Below are 19,494 nucleotides of genomic sequence, written 5' to 3' on the forward strand. Positions count from 1 at the left end.
TTCATATGTAAAGTTTAGTTTAATCAATTTTGAATAATTGGTAAATGATTATAAAAAAGATGTGGAATGATTGCCAATGAGACAAATCTCAACAAGAGACCAAATGGCACAGAAATAAACTACTTTAAGTCACAGAACATGGTCATAGATAAAAGGCTCCAAAATTACCATAGTAAAATAATTCAAACAAGAAAACTAATGGCCTGATATAAGTACAAAACTAGAGGCTCTAAAGACATCGGCACTTAAAGTTAACCAGCGAGGGACGTTAACCACCGAGGGTCGGTTTTTGACACGCCCAGTGTATCTATGCACGCCTACTTTTGGAGCTCTTTAGTATGAAGATAAGAAAAGTATACAGAATTGAGGGACTGTCGACAATGTTTTATATTGTTCTTGGTTTACAGACGTTACCCGTAAATAAACTGGACCCCTTTTGTGTTTATTTATCCCTGCACTGAGCCTCCTGCACTACGATGGAATGGCGGACCAGTTTAAACATGGTAAACAGATAAACAGCTGATTAAAGTAACCTGTAAGAAGAAATGAGTTAACTATTGTTTATATTAGAGACGAGAATGTCTCGTGTTTTGTTCTGCTCAGAAAAGCAGGAACCTTGGAGTTTATGGTTAGATTGTAATTCTTTCTTGAATCAAAACTGGGTAAATTTGATATAGGTAACAAACACTGCCCCTTTTTAAAAAATAACTCGAGAACCACACATCGGCCATCGCGCTCGCTGCACAAAGTAACAATAGTCAATAAGAAATAATTATTGTTACTTTCAAGAATCATTAATTGTCAAAACGTACCCCCCCCCCGGACATCAAAGAAAGTTAAATGTATTGTTATCCCAAATTAGTTCAAATTATTATCATAATGACGTCTTGAACCCCTATTTTATGTGTTTTTTTGGCTTTGAAGTATTCCTACTGCAGAAAAAAACCATAACATAACCTTTTAAGAAGTCATAATTATTTGAACGAATCCATGATATCTCGGCCTATAACAAAATCGGACTATAACAAACTCGGCCTATAACATAATCGGCCTCCCAAAATCGGACTATAACAAACTCGGACTTTACCAAACTCGGACTACTAGAAGAATATAAGTATGATGTTTTATTTTGTTTTTATTTGAAATTAACTGTCAATACTTAATTTGAAATTAATAATGATTTACAATTAATTAAGTAATTTATTTTGAACATTTTAAAAGCGAGTAATATAAATGACGTTAACAAGATATGTATAAAAAGAAAATTAAGAATACATTCATTTAATAATGAAAATCTACCACTGATTTGTATTTCTGTATTATAATTTGTAATAAACTACACGAATCACACTGTAAGGCATGTTGCTTTGTTGTCACTTTTCTGGAACACTCGACGCAGTGGTCGGTACCCATGTTGAGAATGATATGGGAATTTTTTTTCCATGTTATTTTATAGAACTATATGGTAAGATCAAAGAAATCTCTGTTGTTTTTTCAATTTTACTCCACATCTATTTTTAGATATATGTATAATGAATGTTTGCCTCGGCTTGCATTTCTAAAAAAATTGTATCTGTTTGATGTGACCATTTAAATATAATTACTTTTCAATTGGTGAATCCATTAATAAAGAATTACAGATTAGTGAAATTGTTAAGAAGCCATTCACTGTCAATCAAATTTCTCTTTGTTTGTATACTAATTATGAACACCAAGGATTAAACATAATACAAACACGCACACACGCCAATCATTAAAACATCTTCTGTCAATAAAAATAATAAATGAGAAAATCACAATAATATTTCAAAAAGAAGTTAATTATCCTCATTCAAACATCAAATTCAACTCATATAACACATATTTAATATGATGGAGCTAAGTTTTATCTTAATACATTTCTATACAATGTTTTTTTCAAAAATATTTATCATAATCTCAAAATTCGTATATAATTCTTATATATAAAGTTTGTTTTTTATTAAAGTGAGAAAAAAAAACCCACAAAACAATCTACTAATCGTAGTCCGAGTTTGTTCAATATATTTCCGCATATAAATAATGGTAGGCCGAGTTTGTTATAGTCCGAGTTTGTGATAGGCAGATTTTGTTTTAGTCCGAGTTATCCAGCAGCGATTTGAACTACCCCTGAATATATTGCAGACAGGCTCTGATCTAAAAAAATGTTTTAAGAGCAATCTTTGAAATGATTTTTTAGGTAATTTAATTATTATGTAATTAATATTAACATAGTTATAAACTTTCAAATTTATTGACCAATATGACCAACTCCTATGCTCTTTCCCATAAATGTCACAATATCATTATATTACAGTAAAATCCGATAGTTTGATGACATTCGTCATTGTTTATGCCTATTGACCTCAGGTCAGCCTAAACTGTAATTTATTCATTAATGAAAACCTAAGACATTAACCACCTGCAATGTGATTGCATCAAAATGTCACCTAAGGCATATCATACTAATTGTGCAGGATGTGCCACCAAAATAAATACTGTCTTGTAAAATTAGATGATGATAGTTATAGCTACATGTAGTAATTATAATAACTGATGATAGATTTAAATCTGAGTAAAAGGTTGATTTATATGTGCTCATTCATGTTTTAATTAAAATATAAATTGAATCTTTTCTTTTATAATATTAAGATATTAAAATCACAATTATTTATTTGTAAACTAAAAATATTGTTTGTCCTTTTAAGGACATGACTGTACACAAACATTATACACAAATAATTTTAATAATTCTGTCATGTTTTTTTTTATGTAGCCCCAGAATGGTCAGAACAGTGGCAAAAGACTAATCCAGATTACCAAAAAATAGAAATTGTTCAGCTACCATTCATGCCATAAGCATGATAAGAAAAAATTTGCAGTTTCCAGAATTTGAGGTAGAGTATAGTCAGGAATAGTTTAAATATGCAGATGTTTAGTTTGCAGTAAACAATTATGTCCTTGATAGAAAAGAAGAGGAAACAAAAGAGTATGAAAATAGTTGAAAAAAGTAATCAATATTACCTAGTCATAAATAATGTAAATAGAAAAGAGAAAGGCAATGGTTACAACTTGGTTTTATTAATAGCTTTATCATTTGTCCATAATTTGGAATGAATCTTGACATTTTCATGTCACAATTTGATCTAAATGCATCCTCCTTTATAAAATAATATTATTTTCAGTCTACTGAAACAGGTACTTTTTTTGTTATTAAAAAGAACAATGAAACAATCATTGAACAAATTTACCTAGCCTGTAAAGCTGATAGCTTGTTGATTTATAAAATTGATTAACTCATGGGTTAACAGGTAGTAAAATTTTATACTACAATCCTGGTACCTGATACAGCCTTCAAAATCTGAAGGTTAGTTTCAACCCAGTCCTGATAAATTTATCAATGAAAACTAATCAACAGACCAAATAAAAATTCACTGGGTAAAATGATAATATTTTAAGTAATAATACAATATTCATTCATACCATTTGTTGCGTAAAATAGATGGTTACTTATCATACATATATGATTTACTCCTAATACTCTAACAGTATTGTATGGTAACCACCGACGGTAAGTATGGACAAATACTGTATATAGAGTGTGTATAGGAGTACTGTATTGTATGGTAATCACCGACGGTAGGTATGGACAAATACTGTATAAAGACTGTGTATAGGAGTACTGTATTGTATGGTAACCACCGACGGTAGGTATGGACAAATACTGTATATAGACTGTGTATAGGAGTACTGTATTGTATGGTAACCACCGACAGTAGGTATGGATAAATACTGTATATAGACTGTGTATAGGAGAACTGTATTGTATGGTAACCATCGACAGTAAGCATGGACAAATACTGTATATAGCATGTGTATAGTACTGTATGATTTACTCCTAATACTATAACAGTATTGTATGGTAACCACCGACGGTAGGTATGGACAAATACTGTATATAGACTGTGTATAGAAGTACTGTATTGTATGGTAACCACCAACAGTAGGTATGGACAAATACTGTATATAGACTGTGTGTAAGAGTACTGTATTGTATGTTGACCACCGACGGTAGGTATGGACAAATACTGTATATAGACTGTATAGGAGTCTTGTATTTTATGTTAACCACTGACGGTAGGTATGGACAAATACTTATATAGACTGTGTATAGGAGTACTGTATTGTATGGTAACCACCGACAGTAAGTATGGACAAATACTGTATATAGACTGTGTAAAGGAGTACTGTATTGTATGGTAACCATCGACGGTAAGTATGGACAAATACTGTATATAGACTGTGTGAAGGAGTACTGTATTGTATGGTAACCACCGACGGTAGGTATGGACAAATACTGTATATAGACTGTGTAAAGGAGTACTGTATTGTATGGTAACCACCGACTGTAAATATGGACAAATACTGTATATAGACTGTTTAAAGGAGTACTGTATTGTATGGGAACCACCGATGGTAGGTATAGACAAATACTGTATATAGACTGTATAGGAGTCTTGTATTTTATGTTAACCACTGAGGGTAGGTATGGACAAATACTTATATAGACTGTGTATAGGAGTACTGTAATGTATGGTAACCACCGTCAGTAAGTATGGACAAATACTGTATATAGACTGTGTAAAGGAGTACTGTATTGTATGGTAACCACCAACGGTAAGTATGGACAAATACTGTATATAGACTGTGTAAAGGAGTACTGTATTGTATGGTAACCACCGACGGTAGGTATGGACAAATATTGTATATAGACTGTGTAAAGGAGTACTGTATTGTATGGTAACCACAGACGGTAAGTATGGACAAATACTGTATATAGACTGTCTAAAGGAGTACTGTATTGTATGGTAACCACCGACGGTAGGTATAGACAAATACTGTATATAGACTGTGTATAGGAGTACTATATTGTATGGTATCCAACGACGGTAGGTATGGACAAATACTGTATATATAGACTGTGTATAGGAGTACTGTATTGTATGGTACCCACTGACGGTAAGTATGGACAAATACTGTATATAGACTGTGTAAAGGAGTACTGTATTGTATGATAACCACCGACGGTAAGTATGGACAAATACTGTATATAGACTGTGTGTAGGAGTACTGTATTGTATGGTAACCACCGACGGTAACTACAATGTATGGACAAATACTGTATATAGACTGTGTATTGGAGTACTATATTGTATGGTAACCACCGACGGTAAGTATGGACAAATACTGTATATAGACTGTGTGTAGGAGTACTGTATTGTATGGTAACCACCGACGGTAAGTATGGACAAATACTGTATATAGACTGTGTAAAGGAGTACTGTATTGTATGGTAACCACCGACGGTAGGTATAGACAAATACTGTTGATATACGGTATATAGGAGTACTATATTGTATGTTAACCACCGACGGTAGGTAAGGACAAATACTGTATATAGACTGTGTAAAGGAGTACTGTATTGTATGGTAACCACCGACTGTAAGTATGGACAAATGCTGTATATAGACTGTGTTAAGGAGTACTGTATTGTATGGTAACCACTGACGGTAGGTATAGACAAATACTGTATATAGACTGTGTAAAGGAGTACTGTATTGTATGGTAACCACCGACGGTAAGTATGGACAAATACTGTATATAGACTGTGTGTAGGAGTACTGTATTGTATGGTAACCACCGACGGTAACTACAATGTATGGACAAATACTGTATATAGACTGTGTATTGGAGTACTATATTGTATGGTAACCACCGACGGTAAGTATGGACAAATACTGTATATAGACTGTGTGTAGGAGTACTGTATTGTATGGTAACCACCGACGGTAAGTATGGACAAATACTGTATATAGACTGTGTAAAGGAGTACTGTATTGTATGGTAACCACCGACGGTAGGTATAGACAAATACTGTTGATATACGGTATATAGGAGTACTATATTGTATGGTACCCACTGACGGTAAGTATGGACAAATACTGTATATAGACTGTGTAAAGGAGTACTGTATTGTATGATAACCACCGACGGTAAGTATGGACAAATACTGTATATAGACTGTGTGTAGGAGTACTGTATTGTATGGTAACCACCGACGGTAACTACAATGTATGGACAAATACTGTATATAGACTGTGTATTGGAGTACTATATTGTATGGTAACCACCGACGGTAAGTATGGACAAATACTGTATATAGACTGTGTGTAGGAGTACTGTATTGTATGGTAACCACCGACGGTAAGTATGGACAAATACTGTATATAGACTGTGTAAAGGAGTACTGTATTGTATGGTAACCACCGACGGTAGGTATAGACAAATACTGTTGATATACGGTATATAGGAGTACTATATTGTATGTTAACCACCGACGGTAGGTAAGGACAAATACTGTATATAGACTGTGTAAAGGAGTACTGTATTGTATGGTTACCACCGACTGTAAGTATGGACAAATGCTGTATATAGACTGTGTTAAGGAGTACTGTATTGTATGGTAACCACTGACGGTAGGTATAGACAAATACTGTATATAGACTGTGTAAAGGAGTACTGTATTGTATGGTAACCACCGACGGTAAGTATGGACAAATACTGTATATAGACTGTGTGTAGGAGTACTGTATTGTATGGTAACCACCGACGGTAACTACAATGTATGGACAAATACTGTATATAGACTGTGTATTGGAGTACTATATTGTATGGTAACCACCGACGGTAAGTATGGACAAATACTGTATATAGACTGTGTGTAGGAGTACTGTATTGTATGGTAACCACCGACGGTAAGTATGGACAAATACTGTATATAGACTGTGTAAAGGAGTACTGTATTGTATGGTAACCACCGACGGTAGGTATAGACAAATACTGTTGATATACGGTATATAGGAGTACTATATTGTATGTTAACCACCGACGGTAGGTAAGGACAAATACTGTATATAGACTGTGTATAGGAGTACTGTATTGTATGGTAACCACCGACGGTAAGTATGGACAAATACTGTATATAGACTGTGTAAAGGAGTACTGTATTGTATGGTAACCACCGACGGTAGGTATAGACAAATACTGTATATAGACTTTGTATAGGAGTACTTTATTGTATGGTAACCACCTACGGTAGGTATAGACAAATACTGTGTGCAGAGTTTATTTATTTCAATGAAAAGTGTTGCACATAAATTGTATTTCTGCATTGAAATTTTATGTAATCTGTACATTTCGTATTTTCCCCTTCAAATGGTGGAATGGTCCTATTTGTCCTTAAATGGCAAATAAAACTTACTGTTCTTGGCTTTTATGTTTGATATATTTTTGAATATTCTTCACGTGGAGATCTGAATTTGTCTATTGAATTTTGTCATTTTCCTTATTACATGTATGTTAATTGCAGTAACTGAATTGGACTTATTTATTAAAAGTGATAATATTTCTGTTGTAGGTAATCAAGATTTAGTGTTTCCATACAAGTGTCAAAGATTGAACGACAAAAACATCTAAAACTTTTCAGGACAGAGTAGACTTTTTTCACTGTGCTTCATTTTGTCTTTATGTCTAAATAATGATACATTTTAAAATACCAGTAAAATATGGAATAAAAAAGATTGTTATCTTATAAAATGGAGTGAAGAAATAAGGGGTGATTGAAAACATAAGAATATATTGCTATCATATATGCAGATCAGCAGTACATGCATGTGCTATAGATGTACATAAATAAGGGGCCAATAAATTCAAGTTGCCTGTTAAAAAAGACTTTATTAATGTTATGCAAGATACCATCAAATATCACTAGGTGTTAATCAAATAAAATTGTAAATAAGAGGGTTGTCCAAAATATTTCCAACAGTTGTTTGATAAACACTACCTTAATCAAATTACACTGTTAAAAAGCAGTTTAGGTCAGTCTTAAGAAGCAAATATAATTTAGAAAAGTGCAAGCTGTTGATAAAAACTACAAATATCAGCCTTATTGCAAAGGGAACTGCCAGTCATAAGAGAGGGGCGAAAGATACCAGAGGGACAGTCAAACTCATAGATAAAAAATAAACTGACAACGCCATGGCTATCAAAGAAAAAGACAAACAGACAAATAATAGTACACAAGACACAACATAGAAAACTAAAGACTAAGCAACACGAAAATGTGGGTGGAGATTACCATTTAGCACAAATGAGTTCGGAACAAAAGAAAGTATTTTCCGCACAAATCGATTATACCCTTTCAAAAACTATGTGTAGTCCCTTTTATAAAAGTGGCAGATGTTTTTTTTTGCCTATTTATACATGAGTATCTATGACAACTAACTGCTGCTCCTAGTAAAGTTAGTCTTTGGTTTTTGAAAGATTAGATCTGTTGTTACAATTCTTTTCTAAGGCACCGGCCTCATAAACAGGAAGTAGCCAGATTAGTAGCAGTACTAATACAATACTGTAAAAATAAGGAGATGTGATTTGGTTGCCAATGAGACACCTATCCACTCAAGTTCAAATGAAGTGGATGTAAGCAGTTATATGCAACCATGCAGCCTTCAACAATGAGCAAAAACATACCATATAGAACCTTGTAAAGGCTAGTATGATTTACATCTGCAATAATCACTGAACAATCAGAGACAAGTTTGGGCCTAAATTAGTATGTCCTAACTCCCAATCAAATTGATCGAAGAGAGAGGCGAAAGATAACAAAGGCTCATTCAAACTCATAAGTCAATAATAAACTGACAAAACCACGGCAAAAAAGAAAAAGATTAAAAGTCAATCAGTATGCAAAACACAACAAAGAACACTAAAGACTGAGCAAAACGAACTTCACCAAAAACTGGTGTGACCAATTGACTAATTGATCTCAGCCTTACATTATTTAGCAGACCCTTTATTATACCAAACCAAACAAAGTTCCTAAGAGTACAATGTTTTTGACCCATCAGTCTGTCTGTCCTGTTCTCGTTATCTCAACTCCTCTGAAACCACATAACAGAATTTATAAATCTTTGTAGATAATATCGACAGGAAATTATGAAATTATCGATTCATTGATTTTCTATTAGTTATGAGAAATTTGGCCTTAATATACTCCTACAACAGTTTGTCATCACAACTTTCTGAAAGTACACAACAGAGTTTCATGAAATTTTTTAAATAGTTAGGACATGCTTCGTCGATGTGCATATCGACAGAAAATTATGATTAAATTTTTATGCCCTACCCACGATAGTAGATGGGCATTACATTTTCCGGTCTATGCTACCTCCGCTCGTTCGCCCGTCTGTTCCGCATCAGGTTAAATTATTTGGTCAAGGTAATTTTTGATGAAGTTGATATCCAATCAACTTGAAACTTAGTACATATGTTTCCTATGATATGTTCTTTCTAATTTTAATGCCAAATTAGAGTTTTTACCCCAATGTCACGGTCAACTGAACATAAAAAATGATAGTGCGAGTGGGGAAAAGTGTACTGTGGACACATTCTTGTTTTTGTCGAGCCTGCGACATTCGTCGCAGAAAGCTCGACATAATGATAGTGATCCGGCTGCGGCGGCGGCGGCGTTAGTTCACCTCTTAAAAGCTTTATATCTTAGAAGGTGGAAGACCTGAATGATACATACTTTGTATATAGATGCCTTAGGTTAGGAAGTTTCCGTCTGTCACATGTTCATTGTCCTTGACCTCATTTTCATGGTTCAGTGACTACTTGAAAAAAAGTTAAGATTTTTTGTAATGTTAATTTCTCTCTTTTTATGATTAATTGAGTAACTATATTTAGTATGTGAGTACCTTGCCCATCAAACAGTTTTCACTGGACCTCGATATCATTTCATGGATCAGTGAAAAAGGTTAAGTTTTGGTTGTCAAGTTTATATTTCAGATACTATAAGCAGTAGGTCTAGTATTTTTGGTGTATGGAAGGATTGTCAGGTGTACATGTCCAACTGGCAGGTTTCATCTGAGCTTGACCTCATTTTCATGGTTCAGTGGTTATAGTTAAGTTTTTGTGTTTTGGTCTGTTTTTGTTATACTGTATGCAATATGTCTACATATTTCATGTATGGAATGATTGTAAGGTGTACATTTCCAACTGATAGGTATCATCTGACCTTGATCCCATTTCCTTGGTTCAGTGATCAAAGTTAAGTTTTTGAGTATTGTTCTTTTTTCTAATATTATATGCAATAGTTCAACTATATTTGGTGTATGGAAATATCTTATGATGTACATGTCAGTCTCGCAAGTTTTATTTGACCTTGACCTCATTTTCACGGTTCATTGCTCAGTGTTAAGTTTTTGTGTTTTGGTCTGTTTTGGTTACTTAAACTATAAGCAATAGGTCAACTATATTTGTTGTATGGAAGAATTGTAAGCTGTACATGTCTGCCTGCCATGGTTCATCTGACCATGACTTCATTTTGATGGTTCATTTGTCAATGTTTAGTTTTCTTGGTTTAGTCTGTTTCTTAGAAAATACAAGCAATAGGTCAACTATATTTAGTGTATTGAATGATTGTAAGGTGTATATGTATTTCTCGTTTTGGTCATATGACCTTGACCTCATTTTCTTGGACATGATCCAATAAAATGAGGTCAAGGTCATATGATCCGTCACTGTCATGTTAAGTTTATAGTTGTAGTAAAGCTTTATATTTAGAACTATCAACATAAAATCAATAGTTAGTAAAGAAGGCGAGACTTTTCAGCGTGCATGTGCACTCTTGTTTGGAATTAGGAATTATGCCTTTGAACTTTGTGCATATCCACAAGAAATTTGTATCAGTTGGCTTTTGAAGGAGTTATGCGTCATTGAACTTAATAATCTGTTGAGATTTTGCTTGCTAAGTGACAATGTCGGGCTGTGGGGTATGTGAGCCTGCTCACAAAGGTTCTTTAATTAGCCACCATCAATGCATTGTCTGTGCTTCCAAGATACAGTCTGTATGCATTGTCTTTTGTTGTAAGTTAAATTAAGTTTATGTATTGTTCGTGGTTCTTAGTCTATTACATTGTTTATATGCTTCGACTATGATTCTAAGATACAGTTTCAGTTGTCGGTATATCTTAGATTCATACACTGTCTATGGATCAGATATAAAGTATGTATGCATTGTAAGTTGTTCTAAGTTGAAGATACAGTCTGTATGTTTTGCTTGTTACTGCAAGATAAAATGTGTGCATTGCCTGTGGTTCTTAATACAGTCTGTATGCATTTTTTGTATGCTTTGTCTATGGTTCTAATTTTTACATACAGTCTGTATACATACTGTATCTCTGACTCATATACAGTGTCAAAATAACCTCTGGTTCTAAGATGCATTTTGTATGATTGCCTGAGTGCTTAGTATATATTGGTTTCGATATATGGTCTGTATGTATTGTATGGATCTTATATATATATTATCTATACGTATATATTTTCTGTATACGTATTTTCCATGTTTAGATGATGCAATGAAAATAAGAAGATATGTGGTATGATTGCCAATGAGAAAACTATCCACCTAAGACAAATGAACGTGAATCAACAATGAGTAACCCATACGTATACATGTACTAATATAGACTGTAGTACTCCTATGCAATGATGTAGAATGTTATTAAAACCCATTCCTGACTAGATGTGACGAAAAACGAAAACTAACAGCCCGAGTAATGCTGAAACAATAAACGTAAAACCAATATCAAAGACAGCAACCAACAGCAACCACTGAATTAAAGACTACTTACTGACTTGGGAAAGTTACACACATAATGTGGCGGGTACAACGTTTCCATGATCACGAAAAGCATATCAACAGTCGATAATGTGTGTGTGGCTAAAAAAGGAATCAACAGATGAAAGTATAATGTAACCCATCCTCAGGGATTAACATGCAATGCAAAACTTGTATAAACAGTCGATATAGAGTATACTTGTATGTCCATACCTACCGTCAGTGCACGTGGTTACCATATATTACAGAATTTATATCTACAGTACATATACAGTATATAGAGTATAACGTTATGCCCATACCAACCCTCAGTAGTTATCAAATATATTACAGTACTTGTATCTGCAGTCTATATAGAGTATACCGTTATGTCCATACCAACCCTCAGTGGTTACCATATATATTACAGTACTTGTATCAACAGTCTATAAAGAGTATACCATTATGTCCATACCTACCCTCAGTGGTTACAATATATCACAGTACTTGTATCTACAGTTTATATAGAGTATACCATTATGTCCATACCTACCCTCAGTGGTTACAATATATCACAGTACTTGTATCTACAGTTTATATAGAGTATACCGTTATGTCCATACCAACCCTCATTAGTTACCAAATATACAACAGTTCTTGTATCTATAGTCTATTTAAAGTATACCGTTACAACCATACCAACCCTCAGTGGTTACCATATATAACAGTACCTGTATCTTCAGTCTCTATAGAGTATACCGTCATATCCAAACACCCTCTGTGGTAACCATATAATATAGTACTCCTATGCACTGTCTATTAACAGCATTTTTCTATACCTACGGTCGGTGGTTAACATACAATATAGTACTCTTATATACCGTATATCAACAGTATTTGTCTATACCTACCGTCGGTGGTTAACATATAATATAGTACTCATATGCACTATCTATCAACAGTATTTGTCTATACCTACCGTCGGTGGTTAACATACAATATAGTACTCCTATATACCGTATATCGACAGTATTTGTCTATACCTACCGTCGGTGGTTAACATACAATACAGTGCTCCATTACACAGTCTATCAACAGTATTTTTCTATACCTACCGTCGGTGGTTAACATACCATATAGTACCCTTATATACCGTCTATCAACAGTATATGTCTATACCTACCGTCGGTGGTTAACATATAATATAGTACTCATATGCACTATCTATCAACAGTATTTGTCTATACCTACCGTCGGTGGTTAACATACAATATAGTACTCCTATATACCGTATATCGACAGTATTTGTCTATACCTACCGTCGGTGGTTAACATACAATACAGTGCTCCATTACACAGTCTATCAACAGTATTTTTCTATACCTACCGTCGGTGGTTAACATACCATATAGTACCCTTATATACCGTCTATCAACAGTATATGTCTATACCTACCGTCGGTGGTTAACATATAATATAGTACTCATATGAACTATCTATCAACAGTATTTGTCTATACCTACCGTCGGTGGTTAACATACAATATAGTACTCCTATATACCGTATATCGACAGTATTTGTCTATACCTACCGTCGGTGGTTAACATACAATACAGTGCTCCATTACACAGTCTATCAACAGTATTTTTCTATACCTACCGTCGGTGGTTAACATACCATATAGTACCCTTATATACCGTCTATCAACAGTATATGTCTATACCTACCGTCGGTGGTTAACATATAATATAGTACTCATATGCACTATCTATCAACAGTATTTGTCTATACCTACCGTCGGTGGTTAACATACAATATAGTACTCCTATATACCGTATATCGACAGTATTTGTCTATACCTACCGTCGGTGGTTAACATACAATACAGTGCTCCATTACACAGTCTATCAACAGTATTTTTCTATACCTACCGTCGGTGGTTAACATACCATATAGTACCCTTATATACCGTCTATCAACAGTATATGTCTATACCTACCGTCGGTGGTTAACATATAATATAGTACTCATATGCACTATCTATCAACAGTATTTGTCTATACCTACCGTCGGTGGTTAACATACAATATAGTACTCCTATATACCGTATATCGACAGTATTTGTCTATACCTACCGTCGGTGGTTAACATACAATACAGTGCTCCATTACACAGTCTATCAACAGTATTTTTCTATACCTACCGTCGGTGGTTAACATACCATATAGTACCCTTATATACCGTCTATCAACAGTATATGTCTATACCTACCGTCGGTGGTTAACATATAATATAGTACTCATATGCACTATCTATCAACAGTATTTGTCTATACCTACCGTCGGTGGTTAACATACAATATAGTACTCCTATATACCGTATATCGACAGTATTTGTCTATACCTACCGTCGGTGGTTAACATACAATACAGTGCTCCATTACACAGTCTATCAACAGTATTTTTCTATACCTACCGTCGGTGGTTAACATACCATATAGTACCCTTATATACCGTCTATCAACAGTATATGTCTATACCTACCGTCGGTGGTTAACATATAATATAGTACTCATATGCACTATCTATCAACAGTATTTGTCTATACCTACCGTCGGTGGTTAACATACAATATAGTACTCCTATATACCGTATATCGACAGTATTTGTCTATACCTACCGTCGGTGGTTAACATACAATACAGTGCTCCATTACACAGTCTATCAACAGTATTTTTCTATACCTACCGTCGGTGGTTAACATACCATATAGTACCCTTATATACCGTCTATCAACAGTATATGTCTATACCTACCGTCGGTGGTTAACATATAATATAGTACTCATATGCACTATCTATCAACAGTATTTGTCTATACCTACCGTCGGTGGTTAACATACAATATAGTACTCCTATATACCGTATATCGACAGTATTTGTCTATACCTACCGTCGGTGGTTAACATACAATACAGTGCTCCATTACACAGTCTATCAACAGTATTTTTCTATACCTACCGTCGGTGGTTAACATACCATATAGTACCCTTATATACCGTCTATCAACAGTATATGTCTATACCTACCGTCGGTGGTTAACATATAATATAGTACTCATATGCACTATCTATCAACAGTATTTGTCTATACCTACCGTCGGTGGTTAACATACAATATAGTACTCCTATATACCGTATATCGACAGTATTTGTCTATACCTACCGTCGGTGGTTAACATACAATACAGTGCTCCATTACACAGTCTATCAACAGTATTTTTCTATACCTACCGTCGGTGGTTAACATACCATATAGTACCCTTATATACCGTCTATCAACAGTATATGTCTATACCTACCGTCGGTGGTTAACATATAATATAGTACTCATATGCACTATCTATCAACAGTATTTGTCTATACCTACCGTCGGTGGTTAACATACAATATAGTACTCCTATATACCGTATATCGACAGTATTTGTCTATACCTACCGTCGGTGGTTAACATACAATACAGTGCTCCATTACACAGTCTATCAACAGTATTTTTCTATACCTACCGTCGGTGGTTAACATACCATATAGTACCCTTATATACCGTCTATCAACAGTATATGTCTATACCTACCGTCGGTGGTTAACATATAATATAGTACTCATATGCACTATCTATCAACAGTATTTGTCTATACCTACCGTCGGTGGTTAACATACAATATAGTACTCCTATATACCGTATATCGACAGTATTTGTCTATACCTACCGTCGGTGGTTAACATACAATACAGTGCTCCATTACACAGTCTATCAACAGTATTTTTCTATACCTACCGTCGGTGGTTAACATACCATATAGTACCCTTATATACCGTCTATCAACAGTATATGTCTATACCTACCGTCGGTGGTTAACATATAATATAGTACTCATATGCACTATCTATCAACAGTATTTGTCTATACCTACCGTCGGTGGTTAACATACAATATAGTACTCCTATATACCGTATATCGACAGTATTTGTCTATACCTACCGTCGGTGGTTAACATACAATACAGTGCTCCATTACACAGTCTATCAACAGTATTTTTCTATACCTACCGTCGGTGGTTAACATACCATATAGTACCCTTATATACCGTCTATCAACAGTATATGTCTATACCTACCGTCGGTGGTTAACATATAATATAGTACTCATATGCACTATCTATCAACAGTATTTGTCTATACCTACCGTCGGTGGTTAACATACAATATAGTACTCCTATATACCGTATATCGACAGTATTTGTCTATACCTACCGTCGGTGGTTAACATACAATACAGTGCTCCATTACACAGTCTATCAACAGTATTTTTCTATACCTACCGTCGGTGGTTAACATACCATATAGTACCCTTATATACCGTCTATCAACAGTATATGTCTATACCTACCGTCGGTGGTTAACATATAATATAGTACTCATATGCACTATCTATCAACAGTATTTGTCTATACCTACCGTCGGTGGTTAACATACAATATAGTACTCCTATATACCGTATATCGACAGTATTTGTCTATACCTACCGTCGGTGGTTAACATACAATACAGTGCTCCATTACACAGTCTATCAACAGTATTTTTCTATACCTACCGTCGGTGGTTAACATACCATATAGTACCCTTATATACCGTCTATCAACAGTATATGTCTATACCTACCGTCGGTGGTTAACATATAATATAGTACTCATATGCACTATCTATCAACAGTATTTGTCTATACCTACCGTCGGTGGTTAACATACAATATAGTACTCCTATATACCGTATATCGACAGTATTTGTCTATACCTACCGTCGGTGGTTAACATACAATACAGTGCTCCATTACACAGTCTATCAACAGTATTTTTCTATACCTACCGTCGGTGGTTAACATACCATATAGTACCCTTATATACCGTCTATCAACAGTATATGTCTATACCTACCGTCGGTGGTTAACATATAATATAGTACTCATATGCACTATCTATCAACAGTATTTGTCTATACCTACCGTCGGTGGTTAACATACAATATAGTACTCCTATATACCGTATATCGACAGTATTTGTCTATACCTACCGTCGGTGGTTAACATACAATACAGTGCTCCATTACACAGTCTATCAACAGTATTTTTCTATACCTACCGTCGGTGGTTAACATACCATATAGTACCCTTATATACCGTCTATCAACAGTATATGTCTATACCTACCGTCGGTGGTTAACATATAATATAGTACTCATATGCACTATCTATCAACAGTATTTGTCTATACCTACCGTCGGTGGTTAACATACAATATAGTACTCCTATATACCGTATATCGACAGTATTTGTCTATACCTACCGTCGGTGGTTAACATACAATACAGTGCTCCATTACACAGTCTATCAACAGTATTTTTCTATACCTACCGTCGGTGGTTAACATACCATATAGTACCCTTATATACCGTCTATCAACAGTATATGTCTATACCTACCGTCGGTGGTTAACATATAATATAGTACTCATATGCACTATCTATCAACAGTATTTGTCTATACCTACCGTCGGTGGTTAACATACAATATAGTACTCCTATATACCGTATATCGACAGTATTTGTCTATACCTACCGTCGGTGGTTAACATACAATACAGTGCTCCATTACACAGTCTATCAACAGTATTTTTCTATACCTACCGTCGGTGGTTAACATACCATATAGTACCCTTATATACCGTCTATCAACAGTATATGTCTATACCTACCGTCGGTGGTTAACATATAATATAGTACTCATATGCACTATCTATCAACAGTATTTGTCTATACCTACCGTCGGTGGTTAACATACAATATAGTACTCCTATATACCGTATATCGACAGTATTTGTCTATACCTACCGTCGGTGGTTAACATACAATACAGTGCTCCATTACACAGTCTATCAACAGTATTTTTCTATACCTACCGTCGGTGGTTAACATACCATATAGTACCCTTATATACCGTCTATCAACAGTATATGTCTATACCTACCGTCGGTGGTTAACATATAATATAGTACTCATATGCACTATCTATCAACAGTATTTGTCTATACCTACCGTCGGTGGTTAACATACAATATAGTACTCCTATATACCGTATATCGACAGTATTTGTCTATACCTACCGTCGGTGGTTAACATACAATACAGTGCTCCATTACACAGTCTATCAACAGTATTTTTCTATACCTACCGTCGGTGGTTAACATACCATATAGTACCCTTATATACCGTCTATCAACAGTATATGTCTATACCTACCGTCGGTGGTTAACATATAATATAGTACTCATATGCACTATCTATCAACAGTATTTGTCTATACCTACCGTCGGTGGTTAACATACAATATAGTACTCCTATATACCGTATATCGACAGTATTTGTCTATACCTACCGTCGGTGGTTAACATACAATACAGTGCTCCATTACACAGTCTATCAACAGTATTTTTCTATACCTACCGTCGGTGGTTAACATACCATATAGTACCCTTATATACCGTCTATCAACAGTATATGTCTATACCTACCGTCGGTGGTTAACATATAATATAGTACTCATATGCACTATCTATCAACAGTATTTGTCTATACCTACCGTCGGTGGTTAACATACAATATAGTACTCCTATATACCGTATATCGACAGTATTTGTCTATACCTACCGTCGGTGGTTAACATACAATACAGTGCTCCATTACACAGTCTATCAACAGTATTTTTCTATACCTACCGTCGGTGGTTAACATACCATATAGTACCCTTATATACCGTCTATCAACAGTATATGTCTATACCTACCGTCGGTGGTTAACATATAATATAGTACTCATATGCACTATCTATCAACAGTATTTGTCTATACCTACCGTCGGTGGTTAACATACAATATAGTACTCCTATATACCGTATATCGACAGTATTTGTCTATACCTACCGTCGGTGGTTAACATACAATACAGTGCTCCATTACACAGTCTATCAACAGTATTTTTCTATACCTACCGTCGGTGGTTAACATACCATATAGTACCCTTATATACCGTCTATCAACAGTATATGTCTATACCTACCGTCGGTGGTTAACATATAATATAGTACTCATATGCACTATCTATCAACAGTATTTGTCTATACCTACCGTCGGTGGTTAACATACAATATAGTACTCCTATATACCGTATATCGACAGTATTTGTCTATACCTACCGTCGGTGGTTAACATACAATACAGTGCTCCATTACACAGTCTATCAACAGTATTTTTCTATACCTACCGTCGGTGGTTAACATACCATATAGTACCCTTATATACCGTCTATCAACAGTATATGTCTATACCTACCGTCGGTGGTTAACATATAATATAGTACTCATATGCACTATCTATCAACAGTATTTGTCTATACCTACCGTCGGTGGTTAACATACAATATAGTACTCCTATATACCGTATATCGACAGTATTTGTCTATACCTACCGTCGGTGGTTAACATACAATACAGTGCTCCATTACACAGTCTATCAACAGTATTTTTCTATACCTACCGTCGGTGGTTAACATACCATATAGTACCCTTATATACCGTCTATCAACAGTATATGTCTATACCTACCGTCGGTGGTTAACATATAATATAGTACTCATATGCACTATCT

The 19,494-nt window shown here is 34.8% G+C and overlaps 2 long non-coding RNA genes across 3 annotated transcripts in view; one reads left to right on the forward strand and one right to left on the reverse strand.

Moving 5' to 3' along the window:
• Window positions 1–19,494, reverse strand: part of LOC127718283 (uncharacterized) — a 65,329-nt gene that overhangs the window by 456 nt on the left and 45,379 nt on the right. The gene's annotated exons all lie outside the window — the stretch shown is intronic.
• On the forward strand, window positions 439–7,662 carry LOC127718224 (uncharacterized). Of its 2 annotated transcripts, none has more exons than XR_007989639.1 (3): window positions 439–662; window positions 2,795–2,915; window positions 7,496–7,662. It is a non-coding gene; the product is annotated as an uncharacterized LOC127718224 (long non-coding RNA). The 2 variants fall into 2 exon arrangements; XR_007989638.1 differs by having other exon boundaries at window positions 439–628; window positions 7,496–7,661.

The sequence above is a fragment of the Mytilus californianus genome, unplaced genomic scaffold, assembly GCF_021869535.1.
Source record: "Mytilus californianus isolate M0D057914Y unplaced genomic scaffold, xbMytCali1.0.p SCAF_1, whole genome shotgun sequence".
Classification (NCBI taxonomy): domain Eukaryota; kingdom Metazoa; phylum Mollusca; class Bivalvia; order Mytilida; family Mytilidae; genus Mytilus; species Mytilus californianus.